This window comes from Paramormyrops kingsleyae, chromosome 15, assembly GCF_048594095.1.
Source record: "Paramormyrops kingsleyae isolate MSU_618 chromosome 15, PKINGS_0.4, whole genome shotgun sequence".
Classification (NCBI taxonomy): Eukaryota; Metazoa; Chordata; class Actinopteri; order Osteoglossiformes; family Mormyridae; genus Paramormyrops; species Paramormyrops kingsleyae.
In genome coordinates, this window is record NC_132811.1 from 28,454,551 (window position 1) to 28,468,037 (window position 13,487).

Below are 13,487 nucleotides of genomic sequence, written 5' to 3' on the forward strand. Positions count from 1 at the left end.
GTTTATCACTTAAGTTTACCAAGTTTCAAATATATCTTCTAATGTAACAAAGAACATTTTTATTGTATATTTGTGTTTATTACAATAAATGTTGAATGTTTTCTCAGGAAATAAAAAAAAAAATATATATATATATATATATATAAAATTCCTATATAATATTACTTCTCAGGCTCTTCCAAATCCTGGGGAATTGCGTATGGCAAAATCCATATCAGATTTGAAAGCAGCATATACCGCATGAACTGGTATGCGAAGAATATTTTCGCAAGTATTGGCAACTGGAAATCGGGAATAGGTGATGAACTCAAGGCTTGGCTTTGGAGAGAAACCCAGTGCAGGAATGCTGTCACATCCAGTAAAGAAAACAAGAATATCTTCCAGAGAGACATCATTTTCGACTGTAAAACATAAAATGAGAATAACACACTTAAATGACTGTCTACTGGTATTTTGATAGAGTAACTGAGTATTATATCACTGTATAGTGGTGCAAAAGTGATGTTAAAGAGGTGAGTACTTAAATTCCTTTTAACCTGCATTAGGCATTTTTAAAAAACTACACTCATTTGAAAGAACATAGTTTAACATAGATAAACATTTAGGACCAAAAAAGATAAGATTTAGTGAATACAATAATAAATCCAGGCTAATCCTGCTCCAAGTCTGGTTCATAAATAGGTCAGTATTAAACAGCCATAACCACCAAGCTATAGTGGTCGATGTGAGTCTGCTAGCGTTTCGAAGTTTTACATGAAACTTTGCTGCCAAAATGAATGGTATCTTAAATGTGTCTAAAATGTAAAATATTACATCTGTGTATTTATGGTACATATAAACCGTATTAAAGTGGAGAGATCAAATTAAAACACTGTATATTTACATACCAATATTGCTTACCAGTATGATGCAACCAAATACAATTTAGAGAATAATGTACTTTGTTGAAACACTGTACCATATGCAAACTTACATTCAGCATCCTGAAGATAGTCTTGCCAGAAAGCCAGGTTATAGCACTCTTGTTGGAATGCATTACTCCCTCTCTCAGAATGAATTACTTGGAAGAGATTCTCCACATCAGTTGCTGTTAAAGCCTTTTTACAGTTCACAAAAAGGCATTTCAACTGTAGAGGGTATCTCAGGAGAGCATCTAGGACACCTAGAGACATTAAGCCATCTCTGAACCTAGTAATAAAAAAACAACAAATTGTTAGTGAGATACCACAATGATTTCCAGATCAAATAAATTTTACTTTCACACACTTTTCATGAAATTGTGTGTTCAAGCAAAAACATACCTTTCAAAAGGTGCACGGGTCCGCTGGAGGACATACCAGTGAGCCAAATCCAATGCAGCCTCTTGTTTGCTTTCCAATGTTATGCGAACACTGTGACCAGCAAGACTGATCAAACTGGCTGCCTGTGCAACTGCATCCTGCAGTTGTGATTCAGTTGCAGCCTTTAAGATCTAAAAATATTACATTAACAATAGAATATTTAAATAGTAAACATTTATTGACTTTTATTTAGAATGGAGATACTGTAAAAGCTGTAACTTACAGTGGATAGTCTACATACCCCTGTTAAAATGGCATGTTTTTGTAAAGTAAAAAAAGAAACTAAGATAGATCATGTCAGAACTTTTTCCACCCTCAATATGAAATTGCAATAATAATAATAATAATAATAATAATAAAAGTTTTTGAGTGTTTTTCACTTAATTTTTATATGTTGCAATTTCACATTGAAGGTGGAAAACGGTCATGATCTTAGTTTTATTTATTTTTTTTCACTTCACAAAAACCTACCATTTTAACAGGGGTCCATTTTATATCCACTCTATTTTAATGAGGCCATGCAAAATGAAAAATTCTATTTCATACATGCTACACCCTCTAGCAGGCTTTACTATTGGTCATCCCTTTTAAGGCTCCACTTCGGCAGGGTTCAGGATCCCCGGATGAACCAGGGATAGTGTATCCACCTGGGACCCTTAGGTGGGTGGTGTACTCAACACTTCGGTTCTCTCACCTAATCAGGTATATTATTGTTTTTAACGTATATTCCCGAGCCAGTGTGTGTACATTTACCCCTAATGTCTTTCGCCTCCAGTCATAACCAATAACAAGCCCTTTAGAAGGTGTAGAACCAATTAAATAGTTCATAATTACTAAGTTACTGGATGTAATTCCAATTCTATGAGTAAGAGTGCATGTGTCAAACTAGTTCCAAGGGGACACAGTAACTGCCACAACAGTATTTTATGCTGGGGGCTGATGTGTGGTAGATACCTGCTGACAGAGTTCCAAAATGGAGCTTTGAAGGGGATAACAAACAGCAAAACCCATTAGAGGGATATGCATTTACACCTAGAACTGGAGTTCCGTCTAGTAGCTACTATTTGTTTTCTGGGGAAAATATGCTTACTGACTGCACATGTGACCTTGTTTCTTCATCAGTAATATATTCAGTCTTGACCTGCACGTTGTCTGGACCATTTTGAAGACACTCATACAAGAGTTCAGACAAGAAACATGGACTCTGTCCCCCATGGGCAATTGACATGGCCATGATCTGTCCAGCATAGAAGTATCCATTGTCTTTCATCGCTATAATACATAAAATTACACATCACTTGTCAAAATGTTACATAAAAATTATGTTTATGTCACAATGCCACCTATCTGTGTGAGAACTTCTCATTTTTCAATCATCGCACTAATTGAAAATTTCCTTTATCAAAAATATGTTATTACAAAGGCTGAAAATTATTACTTTTCCTCAGAAATAATTCCAGGTTGGGACTTTTTTAATAAAAAAAAATCTTAAATATATGAATTTATTTTATCATAAATACCTTTGGAGTTGCATGTGAGGATTTTAGCATTCGGTGGCCCCTCGAAGATGCCAATTTTATCCTTGATTTCATATAGACACAGACGGAAAAACTCCTCCATTGTCCACAGCACCCTCAGATATTCCATAGTCATCAGTAAACTTAACATCTACTTTCTTCTCTGGTGAAAAATTGGATCTGCCCATGGCTCTAGATGCTCCATCCCATACATTTCTTCTTATGATATTGAAGCGTACAGTGCTGTCATTAGTTACTCTAGAAGCAATCTGCCCCAGTATTCTCTCCAAAGTCATCTCTGAATCACTAAAACAATAATAAATAATAAAACAAATACAATGTAGGTAGGGTCAATAGTAATCATAATAATTCACCCACTGAACTATAATGCAACAGCCACAAGATTATAAGTAATATCCATTGTGATATCTTTGTGATAAATAATAATAACAATAATAATAATAATAATAAAGTATTATATATATAAATATAGCAGCTTGCTTAAAAGCTTTCTACTAGACTAGACAAGAGGTTATTGCCATTGTAGATTACAATTTAAATAATGATATTTTATATAATATCTTCAACTCACTTCTCACTTGCACTAGAATGCAAAGACCGTGAAATGGCCTCCTGGATATCAGGGTCATCAGAGAGGTATTCCTCCTCAAATAGGTTAAGATATGCACTACGAGATGAAACAGCAATATTTCATAATAGACATTGTTAAAGTTCAAATAAATGGTGACACATACAGTTGTATTAACACAATAGAATTTTCTTCACATAACCTCTGTTCTAATAACTTGAATGTTCTCGAATGGACAGTGCATTATTTAAGTGATTAGAAAATAGTTACACGATCATCTAGTATCAAGTAGAAGAGATAGAAATGTACAAAAAATGCACCTGTAGGATGTGCTGGATACGCTATTGCTAGATGCACTGGGCTGGGTGGGACCATGGGACACACCAGAGGCCTTATTAGCAGAGAAGCAATGCGAATCAGAACTAGCATGGACAGTGGGACAAGCCGACAAGCCATGGGTGTCGCCAGAAGTTCCAGTGGACAAGGTGAGATCAATAGTCTCATCAATAGTGATTACATGTGAAGTATTGGACATGGTGTCAGTCGAGATGGCAGGTGCAGCAGTGCAAATATCTTGGGTGGCAATACACCAGATAACTTGATCACCACTGGAGATTGGAGAGGTATTACTGGAGAGAGACTGGACCTCAACTGTAGAGATGGCTGAGACAGCCTCTTTGGAATCGTCAGGCACTCTGCCAAGGACTGTAAGAAGAGTATTCAACTTCTTAGTTTTAGAACACATTTTGGTATGTATAATGTATGCATTATATAGCATAGCAGAACAGTAGAAGAAAACATGGTTGGTTCTCACACAGAACCAACATCATTTATGTCTGAGTTTCTTTGTACAGGTAGATGCATGCAGATGAAAATATTTACCAAAGCTGTCACTGTCCGATATTTCTGTAGGATCACCGCTGTTTGTGTTGCTGCCATCTCCATCAGAACATGACTGCCAAAAGAAGCACATAAAATTAACAAACTTCATGGAGCCAATTCACTATATATTAACAACAAAACAAACTTTTGTATTATTTCAGAGCAAACTACAAGTAACAGTGTTTAAAGAAAGCTGGTGGAAAATACAGTATTGCCATTTTCACAATCATATAAATTTCTTGAAATCTTCAGCATTACTTACAGATTGTTTTTCCTCAGTTAAAATAACTTTGTCAGGCCTGACATAAATGGATTTCTGATGAAACAGTTGTTTCACAAGGGCTCCACTCAACTTCTGTTTGGTGCTAAGGGATGGCTCAACCAGTCTGTTGTGGCATGGCAGCAAAATTTGCAACCTGAGGGGAAGATCATACTGTATATGCAATTTCTTTCAAAGCTAAAAGACTACAATATGGAATGTGGAAAGATATTAGTTTCAATACATAATTTGTCTGCACACAGAAATTTAGATTTTTCACATTTTTTCAGTTATTCAACTCAATTAACTTCAGTTTAATTGAATATAAGTTTAAAGGTAAGAGATATTTTGAGAATATATTAACTAAAATCAAGACTGTATATTTTGTAATATATACCAGCTTGTAAAAATGAGCAGCAGCAAAAGGCAAAAAATATAGTAATACTCTAATTCACTATACACAAACACATTTTCAACTAAACTTTCATAGTATAGTATATTAGGGTATAACTGCAAATGTAAACAGGTAACACATATGACAAAAAGCTCAAAAGCTTACTTGCATCCCTCCACGACTGGCTGGAAGGCCACCATAATTGCCTGAATTACTCTGTCAGAGTCCCAGTCACAGCGAAATTCCAAGGCAGACTTTATATGTCCATTTTCAAAAAGCCAAGCTTTCACGGCACGCCTTGGCACAAGTGTAGTTGTATGGTCTGGCAGGAGAATCACCTCTTTGGTGAAAGACTGGACCACAGAACTTGAACTGCTTAGGTGCTGAAACCTAGAGACATTAAAGAAAATCAACATTTTTACTTATTTATATGTTTATCTTTTCAGTTTATAAACAGGCAACTGTGTTAACAGTGAATGTATTTTTGTCTGTTAATTTATGTGGTTAATTGTCAACATCTGTCTTAACATGGTACAGTAGAAAATTGTGTAACATAACACATAGGGCCTAAACTGCAATTCAGTAAAAAAAAAATACAATGTCTTTAATACAGCAGTGGTTTACATGATATGAATTATTAATTCTAAAGTTATTTTAAATAAAATCTAACAAGCCTCAGACCATGAATTCTATTATTTAAATCATACCAGTACTGTGTCAGGTAGGACTATATTACACACAAACATTATGGATATTATTTACTGCAATTATGCCTACTTTAAAACAGCACTTTGTTTTTTAGAAATCTATATTTTAGAAGTCTACATGTTTCAACATATTTCACTGTTGCAGTTAATGCAACAAAAATCTTTTTCTACACTTTAACAGTTATTGAGGTAAACATTTTATGCCAGTCAGTAGCAGAAAACAAGTGGTTTACTATGCATTTATTTATATTCAGCACCATTTCAGGTACAATAATATGTAAGCAGTATGCATGTCATATATATATATATTCATTTTAATCTAAAATCATTATCAGATAAACATATTCTACGTGACACATATTCTATGTGATAGCCTACTTGTATGTGTCAGTGAATTAGTGAATTACCCAGAGGGAAAAGGCTTTATAGGGGTTTTGTGATTGCCCCCCCCCCTTACTTAACCCCAACGCATTCATCTGTATTCTTACCTTCTTTGTCTTGGTCCCCGTTGAGTGAACGGGCGAAGATTGTAGGGAGGGATTATTGTGGATGTCTCCTGTAAAGTGGACGGCATGTTTCTTTCCGCATTAACATTCACTGAATACGGTCTTCCGCGGTGAAACAGTGAATGAACTTCATCATCGGTAGAGCGGTGTTCAATGCGGTTACGAGTATTATTTTCGCCCGTAGACCTACATGCATTTGCCAGAGTGTTAATTAAATCTTCATTACTTAGAATGGCTGCTACTAGATTGCGAGCGGGCTCGTTCATAGCGACACGTTTTTGCAATCTCTGCGGAATAAAATTAGAATACACGTGGAAAAAACAACATGGCGCCACAGCCTTGATGACGTCAGGTTTCATTCCATATATTCAAGTTTTCATTCCATATATTCAGGTTTCATTCCATATATTCAGAGTTTCATTCCATATATTCAAGTTTCATTCCATATATTCAAGTTTTCATTCCATATATTCAGATTTCATTCCATATATTCAAGTTTCATTCCATATATTCAAGTTTTCATTCCATATATTCAAGTTTCATTCCATATATTCAAGTTTTCATTCCATATATTCAAGTTTCATTCCATATATTCAGAGTTTCATTCCATATATTCAAGTTTTCATTCCATATATTCAAGTTTCATTCCATATATTCAAGTTTCATTCCATATATTCAAGTTTTCATTCCATATATTCAGGTTTCATTCCATATATTCAAGTTTTCATTCCATATATTCAGGTTTCATTCCATATATTCAAGTTTTCATTCCATATATTCAGGTTTCATTTCATATATTCAAGTTTTCATTCCATATATTCAGGTTTCATTCCATATATTCAAGTTTTCATTCCATATATTCAGGTTTCATTCCATATATTCAGGTTTCATTCCATATATTCAAGTTTTCATTCCATATATTCAGGTTTCATTCCATATATTCAGTTTTCATTCCATATATGCAGGTTTCATTCCATATATTCAGGTTTCATTCTATATATATATATATATATATTTAATTTCCTAAACGGCTTGCCATAGTGTATATATATATATATATATATATATATATATATATATATATATATATATATATATATATATATATATATATATAGTGTGTGTGTGTGTGTTGGGGGGCAGAGGGGGTGTTTGCCCAGGGCACCAAACAGGCTAGGACCGCCCCTAATTCCATTAATGTGGAATTCTTGGTACTTCACAGTGTCAAAGTTTGTAAGGAATTGGTTTGAGAAATTTTATCCCAATTGTGGAAGCTAAGTCATAATCAAACAATTGACTTTTCCATATGCAGATGATCTCGCTCCATTTGAGTGTTGTATGTTATTTGTTGAGTAACATAGCTCCACTTGTTTAATACACTTGCTGAAATTATATCACTTCTTCTGGACAGAGCCTCTGTATATAGAGAACATGGAAGCGGTGAGAGCAGCGAGTACCAGGAAGGAAAAGGTCGGTAAAAATGCTCATCCTGAAAAAGGAAATTGTGGTTATAACCATTATATTTTATTTTATTGCAATTATTTAATGCTGAAAATATTTAAAGGACAACAATGTGAAGAAACTCAAAATGCAACAATTCTTTCTCTTGTGTTTACAACACTACCATTTCCAACCAAAAGTTTCTTTCTTTTTTGTACTACGGTTCCATATAAGAGGTCTACAAAAGCTGTGCTACGTCCCAACCCAAGAAAAAGTATCAAGGTACTGAAAGAAACTGAGTGCTTTATTTATTTGTAAGCTTCAAAATTGTTCTTAAAAAATAATTGAAAGTGACTGGATTCTGAATATCAAAGGAAGATGAGAGGCTTTTGTTTTTCATGTTGTGTATTGTTGCGCTTATATAATGTTGTTATTCAGTGTGTTGTTATTACATCCAGCATGTCATTACAAGATACATTTTGATGTTTTTATGAGACTACATTTGAAACTACATTTAGTAGTTGTGACAAGGTCTCGTTTTTATAAGAAGAATGTGCTGTGTTGCAGGACCATACATTTTAAATTTAATATTTTCCTTTTTTTAACAATGAACATTTGACAGTGTTGGCCATTTTCAAGACATGCAATCTGCTATAATATATACCTATTATTTGCAGCTTTATCAGACATGAAAGTGTTGATTTAGAATTAACCATTCCATCTTGAGAAAATATAGTCAGTGAATTAATGGGGAGAAAATCCTGCAGGTTCAATTAGGATTAGCAGTTAGTAAAGTGCAAGACAAGTGAGTGTTAGTGCTTCTAGATGCAAGGCTTTCAAGGTATTTTCTGGTCTATTTCAGGCACGAGAATTGCTTTCAAAACCTGTACCAGAGTTATCACAGAAGAAACATCCAACAAAAACGGTACTGGGGCAACACGTTGAGAATTAATAGTGTCATTAAAACTAATAATAATGATATTTAATTTTACATTAAACATTGGCAAAACAGTTTTGTGGTTTGTGTTATCACAAATAATACTATGCAAAGCAAAAAAAAAAAAAAGGTTTGCTGTCTTCCCTGATCATTGTAAAATAAAAAATGTTCTGTAATACTTTAGGTAGATCATGAAGTTATTTTCATTTTTAAATTTCACTTTCCATCTTGCTAAGTGGATGGATTCATCAGACATGAATAACAGATATTACTATGTATACTTGGAAGACTTTTTGTATTAAGACTGCCATTTGAATTTGATGTGTAGAATTTAAAACATGATTTATGATATGTTTGAACATAATGCTGTTTTTCTTTTTTGTGTTCAGACCCTAACAAAAGAATCAGCAAAATACATGACTGAGGCTCTAAAAGATCAGCTGAAAAAAACAAAGGAACTAGATTCTAATACCACCAGACGACTCTATGATACTGACTCAGACGCAGAGTCAACAGTAGATTACCAGCGCTCACCTACAACTTTTTCAGCATCAGAAGTAAGTACAGTCAATTTAACATAATTACCATATGTTTTATTTATGAGCAGTTATCAAGCCCTGTTTGGATGTCTTTTTCCTTTATGGCAAGGTTGGCTGTCTTATCCATGAGTGCTCTATGATGGTTTGAGGAGTGACCTTTGAGGGTAATGTGGCATGCTAGTGATGCTAACAGTATAGCCTCCTACTTAGTGAAAAAAAATATCCCCCCCCCCCCAAATATGCTTTTTTCAATAGCAGCATTACCATAAAGCCAACAAATGATCAAAGAAAAGAAACAGAAGTAATGTTTTTGTTTTACATTATATACTCAGCAAAAAAAGAAACGTCCCTTTTTCAGGACTGTGTATTTCAACAATAATGTTGTAAAAATCTAAATAACTTTACAGATCTTCATTGTAAAGGGTTTAAACAATGTTTTCCATGCATGTTCAATTAACCATAATCAATTAATTAACATGCACCTGTGGAATGGTCGTTAAGACCTTAACAGCTTACAGAAAGTAGGCATTTAAGGTCACAGTTCTAAAAACACAGGACACTAAAGAGACTTGTCTACCGACTGTGAAAAACACCCAAAGAAAGATGCCCAGGGTCCCTGCTCATCTGCGTGAACGTGCATTAGGCATGCTGCAGGGAGGCATGAGGACTGCTGATGTGGCTAGGGCAATAAATTGCCATGTCCGCACTGTGAGACGCCTAAGACAGCGCTACAGGGAGACAGGAAGGACAGCTGATCATCCTCGCAGTGGAAGACCACGTGTAACAACACCTGCACAGGATAAGTACATCCGAATATCACACCTGCAGCATGCCTAATGCACGTTCACGCAGATGAGCAGGGACCCTGGGCATCTTTCTTTGGGTGTTTTTCACAGTCGGTAGACAAGTCTCTTTAGTGTCCTGCGTTTTTAGAACTGTGACCTTAAATGCCTACTTTCTGTAAGCTGTTAAGGTCTTAACGACCATTCCACAGGTGCATGTTAATTAATTGATTATGGTTATTTGAATACGCATGGAAAACATTGTTTAAACCCTTTACAATGAAGATCTGTAAAGTTATTTAGATTTTTACAACATTATTGTTGAAATACACAGTCCTGAAAAAGGGACGTTTCTTTTTTTGCTGAGTATATGTACGTTATAACACCTGATAACCGCTTCAAATCTCATAGAAGGTATATAAAACTTTTTGTGACATTAAACATGAGGGTATTGGTATTGTTCTATCTATGAGCCATAAATAGCCAAAAATTACCTCTGATCAAGATTTATCTTTGAATTGTTGAATACTGTATTTTTCAGAATGGTGGATTTATCAGTTATTCAGGTAACTAAAAATCTATCCAATAGAAGATGATGATATGGCCACTTCTAATTGGACATTTTTGACCTTTGGTTGAAGTTATCTGGGTAACTGAGAATTCTGGCTTTCTGTAATAACTCCCATGGCATCAACGTATTTACTGTAGTTTGACTTGTTCTTGGACAGGCTTCAGCCGATCTAGAATTTGAGGATATTGGCCATTTGCAACCTCCAAAAAAAAAGAAGGTTAACATTGATGAAGATGTACTCGCAGCACTGAAAGGTATGTGAATTGCTATTGTGGTGGATAAAGTTAGCTTTACAGTTTGTGGCTAGTGTTCAAAAGCTTTATCAAATCCAGTCAATTTATCCAGTCAATTGGCAGGAGGTGTATGGTATGTTTTTGTCTTAACAGAGTTGCCAAATGTGGTGAAGACACTGAAGGATTTGGTAGAAGCAGTTAAGACTTGTCCTCTACCATCACCTTCATTGAGTAGTTCTTCCAGTGATGTTCAGCCTTCAGCTGTGGTTTCCCCTTACGAAACAAAAATATTTTGCAATATACTAGAATTTATATTGCAATACATTAGGAAATATATTTCAATATATGAGAAACTTCCCCATATATTTGCAATATATGGATGGATAACCTATTGTTATATATTGATTCATATATTTTACATTGCTATATATATATATACATTGCTATATTACATTACTGCATGTATGTTTATTGAAACAAAGTATTTTTTTATGAGTTAAGCAAGCTCCAAGCTCCAAATCATATTTTGCATGACATTCATTATATTTTACATTACATAGCCATATGGATAGACCATATATGGCTATGTATTGATTCATATATTGCAAAATGTAGGTGACAGAGTATTATACATGAAATCATCATTAACAGCAGCAAAAAGTACATTTTTTTTCTGAGTCCACCTTTTATTTCCCCACATGACTTTTCATCCTCAGCATTTTATTCCTCCTCATGACATTTCATCCTCAACATGCCATTTCAGTCCTCCACACTGGAACGTGGAGGAATACATGCATAAAGGTTGACATAATGTGGTAGATCAACTAACATACATTTCCTTTTGAATTTCATCACATCAAAAACCTGTTTCCTGCCCTGTAACACTCTTTTCAAGCCAACTACATTTTCTAAATTTAGCACTGAACTGTGTGATTTGTCATACTGTCTTCCAACAGCAAAACATTTTCTATTATCAAGTCTCTCTACCACAATGTAATAATACACAGTGATAATGTGTCCATTATCCAACAAAACAGTGAAACTGTTCCTTTTCATTACTCTAGTGAACTGTTCTGAGTAATACAGTTCTCCTTTGACCAAAATTCTACTGAATATTTTCACAACAGTATCCGTGGTGACTGAAAATGTCTCTCTCATAGCCAGTATCTCTTCATTAGTAAGTTTTCGTATAAAGTGTAAACCAAGGGTCACAACTTGATCTGCCACTCTTTCAAACTGTTTCAGCCTTTTTTCACCAGTCAAGTTGTTATACAGCTGTATACATCTAGGCACAGCATTTCTTAGTGCATTGTTTTTCAAAAGAGGTAACACTTGTCTATATGTGAAATGTTTCATAATTTGTAAGGGAACACACTGGGTGCCATGAAACATCTTCAGTATCTCCCCATTAAAAGACTCAAAAATATATCCTGAATGTGCCCACAAAGGTCCCCAATTTCTCACAGAGTCTGGCAAATGAAGACATAAATGTACGTTAAATGACACATTTTCCTTTCCATAGATTGATTCAAACTGTTTGACAAACTGAACAACTAGTTTTTCACATCTTTTTAAGTCCTCTGATGTGACAGTGTCCTTACATAGCAAGAACATGAAGGTGACAAGGATTAACCAGTGCTGGTAAAATGCATGGGGTAGTACTCCCTTTAGCACAAACATGCTATAAAAAAGTAACCAGTTCTGCCACTCACTGGCTTTCCAAAACTTCCTTTGCTGAAAAGAGCGGGGCACTCTTGTGATATTGCAAGGTGGTTTAATTCTTAAGAGTTGTTGGTCGAGCTCAGGAACACGATTACCAATATAGTATGGCTCCTCATGGTGTTCACTATCCAGCCACATGCTTGTCATTTGCCGAACAACTCCAAGATGTACATTATGCATATGGTCAGGAGGCATTCCAGATATGATGTCAAAGTGTGGGATGTTGACAAGACATGTGGGCCCTTTAATGCCTCTCACAGATTGCGTGGTGCACACAGCCTCCCTTGCATCAGTTAGGGTTGTAGCATGATCTCTTTTTGGAACATCTTTGTATGGATAAACCCTAACAGTTCCATTTCCCTTTGGAACTTGTTCACCAGGATGTAGGCAGAGGCTGCACCCATAATGACCATTAAATTGGGTCATGTTTTGCAGAATGGGCCTGGCAACTGAATCACACATCATAACAGCTGCTATCACTCTACAATGATTCACAATGTTGTTTCTGTGTAATTTGAAGCCAACTGTTGACAAGGACTGACACTCTTGTGTGAATGGTTTTAAAAATGTATTAACATTTGGCTTTTTAGTACCAAACCATAGGCCAAAAAGTAAAACATTCTCTTTACGGACATGATAAGGAAGCTCATTTACCATCCCTTGTAATGGCCAAATTCCATACTGGGATGATTTGAATACTGGAACTCCATCACAATTTAATGTTAAGGAGAATGCATGAGGACTATCTAGTGGGCCACCATCTTTGCTCAGATTATGATACATTTTACCACAACATATGTCATCATAATTTTCTGAATTACATGTGACATTTCCTGACTTAAGACAACATGCAATATCTTCTCTTTGAAGAAGATGTTCCAGTTGTGTTTGGATGGGTAAGTATAGGAAGAAATTTCCATTCTTCAGTGAGCTGTTTCTATCCCATGTAGAGTTACATACAGAACACTGCCCTTCAGTGACTTGGTCGCCAATGTAATATTCACAGTTGGGACAGTATATGTGACATTCTAAGTGACCCTGTATCGGTTTAAGCTCTTTTAAGAACAGA